Genomic DNA, 15,825 nt, shown 5'->3' with positions numbered 1-15,825 from the left:
CCAAGAAATGCACTTCCCCATCCAAGGAGAAAGTGGCTTTCAGAATGAAATCTGAAAGTGATGGACTGTAAAACTTTCAGATTTCAAAATGAAGTAGAAAGTACAAAATGCCTACATTTTAATAGCATCACTAGTTGGTTCCCTAACTGTTAGAATTTAAAAACATTTCTTTTCTGTCTTTTCTCCATCTTTTAACCAAAAACTATATGTGGTTGTTGGGGTCGCAAATCTGCCAAGAAGTGACTGCTAGGCCTGAGTTTATTGCTGTGTTTTCTATTGTTTGTCTTCCTGTTCAAGCCTTCTCCTATTTGTGTAGCATTCTGTGTTACTCCTGCCTTGTTGCTGAGGTTAATAGGTCTTAGCAACCAGTTTACATTTCAAGCCTGAGCGCTGCTGAACAAAGAATACAAAATTCAGAAACCATAAACAAGGAAAATTTAAAATTATCTTAAAATTCTGTCTAAAGTATACTGAGAGTTAATATTAAGGTGAATTTAAATGAGAGCTAAAGGTTAAAATACTGGGGGGGATTTGTTGGGCAGTGTCGCTAACCTTGTGCCCATCGTCCTCATTAACCTGGGGTACTTTTTACGGCACAGTGCTGCCATGTTTGATCCATTTTCCAAGTATCCCGTGTACCTCCCAGGGCAGGCACATACATAATCAAATATTTTTGGCATGTATATAGTGCCCCCTGCAGGGGCAACAGTGCTACACTTTGCCAAGTTTAACCTTCAGTTCTCCTTTAAAACTGCAGGTTAGTTTTATTGAAATGCACATTGCATGCTTTAAGCCTGTAATAAAGAGCATTCATTTACCTCTTAAGACAAGCTATTTTACTAAGAATATATGTTCTAAATTCTCAAAATGAGTGTGAGGTGTGAATGTTGGGCATATAAGAGTTCCGGCTCACGGTAGTCATGGCAATTAAATATACGGAAGTACAGGGAGCAGGGCTTTAACATTTTGTTATACTGAACTTTCAACTTAAAATCTAAGCTGCAGCTCACAAAGGACAGATGTAATGGTTTATAACGGATGTAGCAAAGTATTACTGATTTTTATTTTTAGTATGTCGTGGCATGCCACCTCCATCCATCACCAATGTTATGGAAAAGATATATATTTTGTGTTACCGTTCCAATGTAGGTTGGTTTTTTGTTTTAAATATCATTTAAGTAGTGCTTGGCATGGAATGGTTGAAAAGGGTTTTTCTCACAACAGACCAAATTGAATCCTTGCTTAACTGATCAGATATATGATGCAAAGGACTGCAGAATGTATTGTTCAGATGTACCACCTCCTAAATTGTATATTTGGAATAAATTTGTTGGTAATCTTGGACTGTGATGTCTAAATCGGTCGTTTGCCACTTTAATGTGTCTGTACCACTATTGCACTTATTTTACTACTTTGTTCAAAGTGTCCAGGGAAAATAAATTTGGTTGGGTTTTGTTGATTAAAGGGGATGTTCACCTTTAAATTAAATTTTAGTATGATGTGGACAATGCTATTCTGAGACAATTTGAAATGCAGTTTTCTTCTTAAATTTTTTTGTGTTTTTTTAGTTTAGGTTTTTGTTCCACAGCTATTTGGAATGTCTGCAGCGACCTGGTTGCTATGGTCCTGTTTGCTTGGGCAACCAGGAAGTGGTTTAAATGACTGTAATATGAATAGGAGAGGGTTTGAATAGAATATGTAATAAAGTTACAATAATAAAAAAATGGTAAGCTCCCAGAGCTTAAGAACAGGACATTCGATAATATACAGTATTAAGAGTTAACTTAAAGGTGAACCACCCCTTTAACCCTGCTAGTTGCTGGAGCATGTAGCATTTGAGACTTTGGATATGTGAAATCACTGTGACTCAAACACATTTTTTAATACACTGTTGCAATAGTTTTTTTCTGGAGAGTGCCTGCAGCATATGTCAGACATTTCTTTGCTTAATGTATACCCCCTCCCCCCTTTCATCAAAATAAAATAAAAAAAAATGGCTGTCTGGTACCATATTTTGTGTTATTTGTTTGTCTGGGCAAAATGTAGTTAAAACTCTATTTCAGGGCAGTGGTAAAGACCAAACGTCTAAGATTTGTATTTTTTTTGTGTCAAAATACAATTTTGTGATGGGAAAAAAACGCAAATGTTTTGCGATTTATAATACATCTAAAATCTGTTGATCATGTAGAAGTCAATGGCAGGTGTCCTTTGATTCGTGGTTTTAGGGTTTTTTTAATGTTGTCATTTGTGTGACTACAGGAAAAAGTCTTATTTTTTTTCCAGTTCAGATCTTATAATAAATGACAAGATATTTGTGGTATCCTTGGAAATGAGTTTAGTTGTGGTTTAAAAAACTTTAAAACCATGAAAATCTGAATGTTGTTAAATGTTTGATAATGTTGCCAAGGGGGTTGCAAAATCCATTAGAAATCTGTTAAATTGAAGTTGCTCTTATCAATGTACATACCCAGGGCAGATATTGTAAGGTGTTTATTTTTTTAATAGACCAGGGATCAGGGTTAAACACTTTTTTTTAAATTGTAATTCAGTTGAAATGATTAAACACCACAGAGAATGACAATTATTAAACAAATTATAATATGATAAAATGGCTCTGGTTCAAAAGTTTGCATACGAATAGTTCTTAGTTCCTAATATTTTGCATTGCCCCACTTTAGCATCCATGATGGCTTGCAGGTCTTTTTGATAAGTGTAAATGAGGCCCTCTATTTCTCATGTTGTGAAGCTGTCCATTCTGCAAACAGTGTCTAGGTCCTGTACATTCTTTATATTGAAAGTTTGAGATCTGAAAAGTGGCTCAATGATGTTGGGGGTCGGGATTGTGACGACCACTCAAGAATGCAGCCATTCAAGGGTCAACTTGAGCTTGTTTTAGTTTGTCATTTTGGAAAGTCCATGTGTGCCAGATGTGCAAATTTAGAGCTGATGAATGCAAATATATTCCGATAATATGCTGAATTTAACTTGCAATGTATTTTGACTAAATTCCCTGTGCCGCTGCAGAGATCAACCTCTGTTTCATGGTAGGGATGTTTTTTTTTTCTTTTCATTGGCCTTGTTGACTCCAAACATTGCCTTTATAGGTTTGTTTTTCCTTTGGCTCATCACTCCAAATGATTTTGTCCCAGAAGTGCCGTTTGGTGTAGTGTAAGCTGTTTTTTTTTTTTTTTTGGTCTGATGCAGCAATGGTGTCCTTATGTAAAAAGACTTTTGGGTGTATATTCTCCTATCTTTCTAGTACCAGAGCCAAACAGCAGATTTAACCTATTTATCTACTGCATTCTGTAAGTAGTATTGCTTTTAGCAGTTTTTTGTAATAAATAATATTGCACTATTTTCCGCTTTTCTCTTTTTGTGCCTATATTGAGGATACAGTTGCAACTTGTTCTTGGATATACCTTATATATTTGGCCTGAAAATATTGCCACCTGGTGAGCAATTTGCATTACTGCACAATCATTCAGCTTAATCATTTAGCACTATACACTTTTATTGGGTGTATGTATGTATATCTTTATTTATAAAGCGCTACTTATGTACGCAGCGCTGTACAGTAGAATTCATTAATACAGACGGGGTTAAAGATAATGGATAAATACAAAAGATAATGGATAAATACAAATTACAACAATAAATACAAATAAATACAAGGTGCAGTTGCAATAAGAGTCATAAACACAAGATGAAGGAGGTCCCTGCCCCGTAGAGCTTACAATCTATATGGGAGGGGTAACTAACAGACACAAATGGGCAAATGTAAGTGCTATAGGTCACAGTGGGTGACATTACAATATAATATATACAGTGGGTGGATGGATGCTCTTAGGAATTTTTACTTCTAAACGTTTTTGCACTATCAACTGTTTTTTGTTTTCTATATACATGCGCTCCGGCTATTTATTTCTATAAGCAGATTTACAATGGTTGGTTGTTTTTTTTTTTTTTTTTTTTATCATTTTAAGAAATAAGAGCTGGATGGAGTCCATGGGGCACATTTATGAAAGTACGATTGTTTCAGAATACAAAAATGTTTTATTTTTTCTAGGTTTTCGTACTGTGTATTTTCTGCATTTTTTTTGTTAATTTGCACAACGTTTTCGTACTGTGCAATAAATTTTACGCGACAAAATCGTATTTGAGAGAGTTTCGAATTCATTAAAGCCTCAAAAGTGACTTTTCTTGGGCCAGGTTGGAGCTGCAGAGTGCCATTGAGCCCTATGGGAGACTTTCCTTGGGCCGGGTTGGAGCTGCAGAGTGCCATTGAGTCCTATGGGAGACTTTCCTTGGGCCAGGTTGGAGCTGCAGAGTGCCATTGAGCCCTATGGGAGACTTTCCTTGGGCCGGGTTGGAGCTGCAGAGTGCCATTGAGTCCTATGGGAGACTTTCCTTGGGCCAGGTTGGAGCTGCAGAGTGCCATTGAGCCCTATGGGAGACTTTCCTTGGGCCAGGTTGGAGCTGCAGAGTGCCATTGAGCCCTATGGGAGACTTTCCTTGGGCCGGGTTGGAGCTGCAGAGTGCCATTGAGCCCTATGGGAGACTTTCCTTGGGCCAGGTTGGAGCTGCAGAGTGCCATTGAGCCCTATGGGAGACTTTCCTTGGGCCGGGTTGGAGCTGCAGAGTGCCATTGAGCCCTATGGGAGACTTTCCTTGGGCCAGGTTGGAGCTGCAGAGTGCCATTGAGCCCTATGGGAGGCTTTCCTTGGGCCAGGTTGGAGCTGCAGAGTGCCATTGAGCCCTATGGGAGACTTTCCTTGGGCCGGGTTGGAGCTGCAGAGTGCCATTGAGCCCTATGGGAGACTTTCCTTGGGCCAGGTTGGAGCTGCAGAGTGCCATTGAGCCCTATGGGAGACTTTCCTTGGGCCAGGTTGGAGCTGCAGAGTGCCACTGAGTCCTATAGGAGGCTTCCAAAAACATGCACAGAAGGATCAAAATCAGGTTTTCCCGCCGTTTCAGCTACAGTATAATCGATTTTTTTTGATAAGCATTTTCATGTCATTTCCGATCATCAGAAATTATCGTATCTAATCCGAATTTTACCCATTTCGGGATTCAAACTCGTACTTTGATGAATCTGACCCCATGAGTTCTACCATACAAACCCTTCACAAGCAAGTGGTTATGGTAACCCTGGATTTGCAGAACACATATCTGCATATTCCGACAAGGCAATGACCCAAGAAGTACCCAAGACTAGCTATAAAAGGGCCTACTGCCATAGAGCACCTGCAGTTTACAGTACTTAAATTCAGGATTTCAAGTGCTCCAAGGGTTTTTAAAAAAGTTATAGTGGTGGTGGTGGCGGCGGCGGCTTATTTAAAAATGCAAGGTGTCTCAATAATACCTTATCTAGATGAATGCTTGATATAAGCAAGATTCAAAGAACAAAAGAAATTTCAGTGGGGTAGAGGAAAACTTGGTCTGTTTGACGCATTTTGGGCCTCTCACTTCTGGGACAAGATTTCGCAAAGATCTTCTACCAAGAGAAATAAGTTTAAGCAAGGAAGTGTTTCATCAGATTTGCGAGGAATGGGGTCTTCAGGACACAGATCTTTTGGCCTCAAAACTAACATTTTTTTTATCTTAACAAGTGGGCAGAGAGAAGAAGCTGTAGTAGATGCTCTAGCCCAGTCCTGAACTTTCAATTGGGCATGCATCTTTTCTCCAAGTAGTCAAGAAAATAAGAAGAAATACTACAAATCGCTCCAGCATTACCAAGGGGAAGCTGGTACCTGCATGTAATTCAGATTTTAATCAGCCTACCTTGGCTTTTACCAGAAAGGAAGGATTTTTTTTAAAAACTTTTTTTATTGATTTTTTTTTTTTTTACATGTTTCATTGATACATTTGTTTTCAATTTTTACATGTATATCATTTTATATATTAATCACGTTGTCGAGCGTAATGTTCTTATAGCCTTTCGGATATAAAGTAAACTATAAAGAAAACCAAGTATAACAATTTGTGCTTCTAGGTCTCTATATATGTAGAAATCTTCAATGCTAACAACTTCAACTCGTTATTTCCGGATCTTGCCCTACTACGACTTACCGCGTGGAGACTGAAAGAGATGCTATGATTATACAGGGTCTGTCTTCAGTAGTAATATGTATTCTTCTGGATAGTAGAAATGCTATCACCAACAATATTGATCAAAGAATATTGTTTTGTAGTTGGTGTCTCATAAGTCAGCAGTCTCCCAAATTAGCACCCATCAAAAATGTTGATCTCAGGATGGATTAAACAGGCATTTACAAATGCATACTCGGCTCACCAAAAGCAAGTTCTTTCAATTTTACATGCACACTTGACTCAAGCGGTGTCAGCCTAGTGGGCAAAAATGGAGGTGGACCAAATCTGTTGAACAGCATTGTTGTCAATCTTCAATGTCTTTTCAAACCACTACAGACTCAATGTTTATATACCTAGGGAAGTGGCTTTTGCTGAAGCTTTTGTCTGAGTCTAAATGACCCTCCCTTATTCACTCTCTAAGTAAAGGTGGCCATACACGGACCGATTTTTTACTTACAAACGACCGATTCCCGAACGATCCGATGCTATCGTTAAGTTATCGTATAGTTGGTGGTGTACGAACGATCGTCGGCCCACTAAACGAGCCGACATTATCGTCCCCAAAATCGATCGGCCAGGTTTAAAAATTTTGGTCGTTTAACGATAAAATCTGCCAGTTGGTGTGAGTGTCAGACATTTGTCTTTCAACGATTGTTCTCTGCGCATGTCACGATTGCCAGCAGCAGAAGTCAACGACATCGATCGTACGTAGATGTACGATCGTAGGTATTTTACGATAATGATGCGACAAAATCTTTCCCGAATTATCATTGCCCGTGGATGGCATATCGTATGGGAACTCGATCGCCATACGATCGTTTGTCGATATAATCGTTCATCGCACAACGAGCGAAATCGCCTCGTGTATGGCCACCTTAAGTGCTGCCAAGGGACGTGAAGGGAAAAAAATAATTTAAATATGTACCATGAATTCCTTTTCTCTCAGTTCAGAAGGCTGCACAATTATACCTCCCTTCTACTATAGTTCTAGAATTCTGGAAAAACATATTCTATAAAGTTCAAGAATTCTGGCACCTTTAACTTAACTCTTTGTCTTAGAATATTTTAAAATAATACTATTAAAAGTTGATTTTTTATTTTATTATTTATGGTTTTTAAGTTGTTTAGGTTATTGTTCATCAGCTCTAGGAATTTCAGCAGCTGTCTGGTTGCTAGGGTCTTGTTTATCTTGGCAACCAGCCACAGCCATGTGACCTGTGCTCTGATAAACTTCAGTCACAATTTACCGCTAGTTGGAGTGATTTCACCCCCCTCCCAGCATCCAATCAGCAGAACAATGGGAAGGGAAGCAAGACAACAGTTCTGCAGATCAGAATAGCACTCAATAATAACAAATCCAAGTCCAGCTTGGGACTCCTCCAATTACATGAGAGTAGGAGAAACAATAGGTTACTTGAAAGCAGTTCTAATGTGTAGCGCTGGCTTCTTCTGAAAGCTCAGACTCAGGCACAATGCACTGAGATGTCGCCTACGCACCAATAGTACAACTAAAAAAATACATTTGTTGGTTAAAAAATAAAAGTTTAAATGGTAGAATGAATTATTTGCTATGTGAACAGTGTAATTTAGTAATAAAAAGTACTCCATAAAAAAGAAATGAATGAAGACCAATTGCATTCTGGCTGTTATTAAGGCAGGACTCCTCCCTCCATATCCCCGGCTTGAAGTGCAAGATTACTCCCTGTTTGTATCAACACAGTAATTGGTTATATTGGGTTAAAGTTCTTCCATCTTGCTTAACTAATTAGTGCTAGTTATATAATATTGGCTTCATGTTTGAGCCTTCAAGCACAAACACACCACATTTCTTACTAGGAAGTCCATATCCCATAGGCTCTGGATCTGCTAAATGCTAAGAATTTTATTTTAATATTACAATTTAATACCACTTATATAGGATGCCTCCACTGTAATCTCCACTCCCTATAGGCAGCACAAAACAGCATGCACTCGCCGGACTCTGCTGTCCTGGAGTCCGACGAGTGCATGCTTTGTGTGCATGTTTTGTGTTTGCTATTAAAGTGAGTGAACATCCTACATTTTGAATTTACATATGAGCATATACTCCCCAGAACGAAGAGAGAAAAAAGTGATTAGCGAAAGGTTTGGGGCATAAGCACCCAAACCTATTATTCAATTGGGTGAGCGTGAGCGCTAATTGAAATATAAATCAGTTTCTTATCTGTAGTGGGAAGGACTGTGAGCCCCCAAACAAATAGTACAGGGACTCCACTCCCTATAGGCCTTTGGCTGAAACGAACACTCAAGGAGGCCTGGTGTATTAGGATAGTGGCACGTTCCTGTGGAAAAAAGCGGATCTGCCTTACATATCTTGTATATATGAGCACTTGCAGGCAGGGCATCAGCTTGTCAGCACACTAACCCCTGTGTGTGTTCAGAGTGGCTGATCCCTGTGCCTGTCAGTGCACATACATACAGAAGGCAGTGGATCAGCTTTTATATGCCAGCAAATAAAACTATATTACTGAGGTAATCATCAAACTTCTCTGTTACAGCTCTTGTTGCATCCACTAGATTCACTCTCACTGAGTGCTGATCCATGTCGTTTGCTGACATCCACTTCTGCAAAACACTGTCCAATTGCCCCAACCTCTTACTATCCCAAGCTTGCCTTGCTGTCCCAGTCATTTTTCCTGTAAGTTTTTACTTTACCACCACCACCACCCTGTATTCCTATATTCTCTGCTGATCCATAAAGGTACCCGATCACCTCTTACATTTCCCTGCTGTATATTACCAGTTGTTCCATCCACCTCATGGTTCTGAGCTAGCCACACATACCCAAATTTGATTTGTCAGTTTGGTTGATTTGGGTATCAGCTGGCAGGGGAGCAACATGCAAGCTCTGAAACTTTTCCACACTACATCACGGCCAAGGTTCCCTTAGAGCTGGGCGGTATGACCAAAAATTTTTTTCAAAATGATATCGGTGTCACGGTATTTGACGGTATTTTTTTTAGGTATGCAGCTGTTCACAAAGATGTTCTCCACCCTGACTGGGGCATGTAATATCAGCATTATAAAGCATTTACAGAAGAAAGAGCTGCTGATGCTGCAGCCAATACTATGGAAACAAGAAGAGCATCTCTGCTCCCCACAGGGCTCTATGTTAAAGCATAGTGCAGCAAGAACAGTCGCACAGCACAGCCAGCAGCTTTCCCCACAAAGGTCTCTGGAAGAAAACAAGGAGAAAACGAATAAAGCATAAAATATTTTTTTGCCTTCTCCTTCGGGCTCCTCCAGCAATGCGTATCCCTTTTATAAAGTTGCCCCCATACCGGTGTAGCGCCCTGTGCGTGCGTGACGTCAGTACGCACGGGGCGCTACACCGGTATGGGGGTATTTAAAAAATTAATATGTTTTTTGTTTTTTTGTATTCGGTATATGGCGGTATACCACCCAGCACTAGGTTCCCTTTAATTCCTTTTTGGCTAGGTGTGTAAAAAATGATTTTGTGCACACATTTTAAACTTGTGTGAGCACTTTTTTTAAACTATGTGCTTAAGTCAGAATAAACACAAAATGTTGTGTTTTTGCGCAAAATTCTTTTGTGCGCACCTCGATTCCTTCTGTGCGCTGGCCTCAACATTTGTGTGCATGCACTCGAGTGCACAGCTTAGAGGGAACATTGACCCCGGCCATTGTTGCCTTCCCAGAAATATGAGCCTGCCAGCCTGAAAAACTCATTTGCTGAGGAGAGGACCCACAGCAATACTTGACTTACTGTCAGATCTGATTGTTCCACAAACCTCACCCCCAAGGAACCACACCATTATGATTTCACTACACCCCTTGTTCCTCTGCTGATGTTGGGTTATTAATACATGCAACACCAGAAAAATTGTGGAGGGTTGACATGTTTGTTATCCATCAATCCCAACAATGGCAACAACTGTATTTGCCCAACCAAGTGCATGGGCAATTGTACAGTATTAGCCCACTGAGCTGTCTGGATACCTTATGGCATCTGCCAGAGTTTAACTGCTATTAGTGTTGCCACCCTTTTTGGAAATAAAATCCCTGTTAAAATTCCCTTTTAATAATATAAGGATCAGCCATCATTTCTAACAGCCAGGTGGCATCCATAATTAATATAGCTTTGTTTTATCCTGGCTTCTTGGAATTATAAACTAGCGACAACATTATAATTTAATCTAAATAACTGAACTGAATCCTAGGGGGCCGATTCATTAAAACACGAGTTAGAATCCCGAATGGGAAAAATTTGGGTTGGATACGATGTTTCTGAACATCGCAAATATCACGAAAATGCTTACGAAAAAATCGTATTAGTCACGATAATATCGTGATGGCGATCAGAAAGTCACGAAATTTTTGTACAGAACGATTGTAAACAGCGGCAGAACCTTTACAAATTTTTCACGCAAGTGTAAGAAAATGTCACGCAAGCATACGAAAAAGTTGTGCAGGCGTATGAAAAAGTCGCGCAAGCGCAAAAAAATCGGCAGAAATATGCTCGGAGCGTTTGTGTCTTAATAAATCTCCCCCCTAGTATAAATGTGATCAACTTTTCAGAAAAACATATATAATACGCACAACACAAGTGTGCACACTGATAGAGTTATATATAATATAGTATTTTAGTCTGGCTATAGCCCCACACGAAATGTTATGCACCTGATGTGGGGGCTGCATGTCAGGGCACCTTACACTGTATTCTATTAACACGTACTATTAGAACACTGGAACGTAAAGGCATGCGGGATTCAAACAAATAAAAATCGCTTACACAAAATGGAACCTGACGCGAAAATAAAGAACTACATTTCCCACAATACATCTGCGATGAGGCAAATTTGGGCGGAAATACGTCACGATCAAGGGTTTAAATACTACCATTCTGCTCCAATACTTCCTCTTGTCATTGGTGCCATCTTAGGAAGGTGTGTAATGCTTACTGGAGCTGAGCTTGTGGCCTCTATGTAATCCGTTTTCATCTGGGCTCCGGAGCCAAGCTATAACACAACAATTAACGCCTCTTTCTTGTGTTTTTGCAGGCCTTTCTTCTCGAGATGAGAGCCAAGGTAAGACTCTATTTATTGCTGCTTTGCTAGTTTTCCCTGCGCAGTGCAGATCAGTAGATTAGGCCTTTACCCTCCTATTCAGCAACAAAATCTAATATAGATTTAATTAGCGTTTATAGCGGGTCGGTTTGAGCCCGTATTTGGTTTATGGGTGCAGCTTGTTTGTGTCCTGTGCTCTGCGGCTGCCGTCTACGCCTTTTCCCTGTAGGGACTCGTGTTTTCTATTGTGGAGCCATCTTGTATAATAGAGGCGGGTTTGCTGCTCAGATACGTTTGAGGTAGGAGGGCTATAGGCGGCAACACAGGCGCCATTTGCACGAACAAACTTCCACTGTCCTTTCCATTTCTTTTGCTAGAGCGCTTATTCTTATCTGCAAATATTGTTTGTAATCGTTTGTAGCGCACATTCCTGTTCCTGTGATTTTCTCCCTCCCACATGGGAATGTTTGTTTGCTTTACTTACCCTCCGCCTCCACCGTGTGGGACTATGTATTCTGTATATCTCCCCATGTGGGGCTGGATTTTCCATTAGTTGTATTATCAGCATAGTGTGGCTGTATAAGGGCACATGTGGGAGTCCCCCAGGCACAGGCACCATGTTGTATTAGAGCCTTGGTGTGCTGCTGGCAACGCAGATACATAACAATGGAGCATAAAGAGCCACACGTTTTGGAGTTAAGGAAATGTAGTGCTTTTAATTAAGTGCATATTTGCTTTTATCTGTACCATACAAAGATGTGGTATGTATATGCAAAAAACATTTGCCAGCTTAACATTGTGGGACCTTTTGCTGCATGAACCAGTCCTCTTAGCTTATGATGGCTGTGGGAAAGCTCATAGTAACTTGGAAGTGATATTTAAACAAACTTATCTCCTGTGGCTTTTACCGCAGATGAATGTAATTTTGCCAGGTTGCCTAATTGGCTGTATGGGTTTAAAGACTATCCCATTAGCGCAAAGCCCTGCCCAGTTTCTCCACCACCTTGCTGTTTTGCTGAATGCATGGTTACCCCTCAAACATTTTAACTGAATGTTGGCTTGGTAGGTCCTGTGATTTATGTATGCCATGGCTTTAAAATCACAATCATGGTTAATCAAAGCACTAAGGCTCCTATTAAAAGAAAATTGGTTTCCTGCACTGAAGGTGTGGACTTCACACTCCAGTTCAGGGAAACAATACTATTGGCCAGTTAATATTCATAGCAAATGTATTGCCACCCACCCAGAGGGATGCACCCTCCTTTGACTCCTAAGCATGTGAATAATTGGTTCTAGCACTGACAATGTCTGCACATTCATGGGTGAGCTGGGAGAATTTCTGCACATACATCACCCAACATGGCCACCTTTCCCAAGGGTACAATAGGTTAGCATATGTGACTTCAGTTATTTTACTTAGGTGGCGTATGCACCTATTTGACTTTACTTTTCATTTAAGTCCAGGCTTCAGAATGCAAGTTCTCCCCATGAAATCAAATACCGGTTATGTGTAAATCATCCCAATACTGTGGCTGGGCTTTTGTTGCTTTCTAAATAAATTAGGTTTTGAATAGTTGTCCCGAGCCCCACAGCTGTATTCATTGTAGCTAGTCCCAGCATGCATAGGGCTTAATCACTAAGATCTGAAAGACTGTTAAATACTTCCATAAGTATGCATTCTGGCATCTTTTGATACTCTTACCTTTGCCCTGCAACTCTGCATTGCAACTTAAAATTTGTCTTAGACTTTGCTACTTAAAAATGCTGTTGAATGATAATTCTGTAGATTTATTTTAAAGCTTTTATTTTGTGTATTGTATAATTCAAACAGAAGAGGGGGAGGGGTGAGGCTAAGGTAGCAGTTGTGGGTGTACAGGAGTAAGTTATCCATATTCAGACTTTATAGGTCTAGCCACATGGCGCTAAATTTCTCTGGTCACCCCCTTGCTAGATTAGTCGGTTTCTGGCTTTTGCCAAAATTGAAGAGGGAGGATCTAGGGCTTTTCTCAAATGTCATACTAATGTATTTTTGTTTTGTTTTTTGCAGTGGAGGAAGAAGCGTATGCGCAGGTATGTGCTTCCATGAAAACAGTAGCTCTTTTTTAAATGCTGTTATGCAAGAAGCTGGTACTTGCTCGTTTGCTCCTATAAATAAGGTTTAGGACAGACTGCTACTAGTATCAGTTACTTGCTGTGACTGCCAAAATAGACTATGCTTATTTACTAATGTTTTAGCAGAGGCAATTCCCAGTATTTATGGCAAGGTATTTTCTGGACTTTAATAGCTGCTACTAAGTAACACTGTTGTGGCACACAGCAAGGTGACTTTGGGAACCCTAAGTGATGTGTGTGCCATCCCACCAGTGATTAAATTTTTTGCTGGTGGGATGCACATTTGGGAGACTAGTAGCCCACAATAGGTCTTCAATATTGGGGGCAAATCTCAGTGTGCCACTGCCCTAAGGGCAAAGACACATGGGGAAATCTCCAACTTTTAAAGCCAGTCACAGAAACTTTGCTGCCATAGGGTACAATCAGTCACTGTGGCTAATTGCACACTGTTTGGCCTTCTAACCTTTAGGGCAAAGACAAATCTTGTCAAGATGGCTATATATATTTGAAATATTCTGACCCTGACCCATAGTTATCAAAGACCTCTCCTATAACTGTTCTGAGCAGACATTGATACTCAGGTTTTGTGTTTTAGCTGGATGATTGTCCATTCTTGTTGGGTTTTGCTTCTGCTGTACCAGTTAAAGTAAATTAACCTTTGATTTCTTTATAGGCTGAAGCGCAAAAGGAGAAAGATGAGACAAAGGTCCAAGTAAACTTCTCCTCCATTGCTGCCTTTGAGACTGGCAAGCTGAACATAGCTCTCTTGAACAGACTATGAAGTTCATCACCAATTAGCCATCGCAAGGGAGCTGTCCTGCACTAGACTGAACCCTAACCACAGTCTGCAAGCTTTTGCCAAGTTTGCCAGGGTTGAAAGGATCTGCAGTTATAAACAGCCACTGAAGATACTTGCATCACCTGCTGTCAGGAGTTTGGACTTGTTTGCTGTCTCATGTAGCAAGTGTAATTAAAGCTGTTTGTTAAATCCAGTTAACTTGTGGCATATTTCTAAAGCATCAATGTAAAATTTAGGCTACCAGTGTGCAGTTAATCCTTGCACTGCCAGCTTTTCTTCCACAAACTGATAAACCTGCCAAGTAACACTTCAACTTTTTCACTTATGTGGGGAGGCATATTCATATTTTGGACTTGATCAAACCTCATTGTCAAATATTTTGCTGAACATTAGAGGCAGTTTTTGCCCTCAAACTTTAATTTAGTTGTCTAAAGCTTTAATGTTGCAGAAATTTTAGTTGTGCCCATCTGAATCAAACCATAATTGTCTGAATCCTGACTGGTGCAGCCCTAGTAATATAAATGCCTAGCTTTCACTGTAAAAGTCAACAAATAGCAGCACACTACCAGACTTAGAGCATAACACTAGAAATCTGCATACATGAAAATGCCATGAAGAGTTACACTTTTTGGGAAAATACAATGGTGAAATGTTTCTACTCTAGACTGGGTTTTAACAGTTTGATCAATGTTCAAAGGATTAATAACAAATAAGGCATTTGGTGAGTACCCCCCAAAAAAATGCAGGCTACTATAATAGGTTTGGCAGAACTTTCAGTTGGTGGTTTCAGCATTTAACCATTTTGAATTTAATAAAGGGGTCAATTTAGTTTTTTGTTTTCACACTACATGGCACTGCTTTGAATTGGTTGATGCTTGGCACCTAAGTTATACTGGCAATTGTAAAGTGTGGAAGCAACTAAGTTGTCACTAAACCATGTGAATGTGACTAGAAATCAAAAGCTTTATCCAAAAGTGAAATTGAAAAATAATTTATTTAGTGGAAATATAAGGGCAAGGAGGGTTCATGTGTATTAGGAAGCTAAGCTTGGTTGCATAGCTCCAGTTCATGCAGACAACCTAGTGCTGATGGTTATGTCCAGACCCAGACAGGCAGTATTCTTGGACTTGTAATGTCTTGCATAGCATTAACTGAATGGGCTGCCTGCACAATTAAGGGCTTCTATACATAGGCTTTAGTGTGTGCATAATGTTGTGTATTCCAGTGCAACAGCACATAGAAAAATACAAGTGTCTGACAGTTTTCTGTGCTGAACCACAGTGGGATGCTGGGTGTTGTGTCTTGGGTATTCAGTGTGGTCCTGTTGGTAAAAGTCCATAAGGAAGAATTGGGTATGTTTTTTTTAATTTGCATTCCCATGCAGTAGAGCACTAAGTTGCACTGGAGGGATTGGACCAATTTCCATCCCAGTTAAAAAAAAAACAAGACTGGTCTATTTATATTTTAATATGTGACAAAGGGATTCTGGGAACAAATTCCTTAAGGCTCATAAAAAAAAAAATCCCATTTTACATGGGTTTATCCTATAGGCTAAAACTCACCCACTGGGTTTTTGAAGCAAAAGCCAGGATAATAGCTGATCAGATTCTCCCTACAGACCGGTTTTGCCTTTCTTGGGGCTCATCAGTGTAGTGCAGGGTTTTCTGATCAGGTTAGGTAGAGCCAGGAGTAGGGATTCATAAACAAGTCAAAGGGGTTGAAGAGACTGTTTCATATATATGCAAATAGAGTAAAAGA

At 39.9% G+C, this 15,825-nt stretch overlaps 1 long non-coding RNA gene across 1 annotated transcript; it reads left to right on the top strand.

Annotated features, from left to right (window-relative positions):
• Nucleotides 1–10,974: 10,974 nt before the first annotated feature.
• Nucleotides 10,975–14,260, top strand: LOC100493542. The gene is made up of 4 exons (XR_208332.4): nt 10,975–11,036; nt 11,151–11,177; nt 13,204–13,226; nt 13,942–14,260. It is a non-coding gene; the product is annotated as an uncharacterized LOC100493542 (long non-coding RNA).
• The last annotated feature ends 1,565 nt before the right edge of the window (nt 14,261–15,825 follow it).

Source organism: Xenopus tropicalis, chromosome 2 (assembly GCF_000004195.4).
Source record: "Xenopus tropicalis strain Nigerian chromosome 2, UCB_Xtro_10.0, whole genome shotgun sequence".
Lineage (NCBI taxonomy): Eukaryota > Metazoa > Chordata > Amphibia > Anura > Pipidae > Xenopus > Xenopus tropicalis.
Note: the sequence above shows the minus strand (reverse complement) of the source record. Positions and strands in the feature narration are given on the sequence as shown.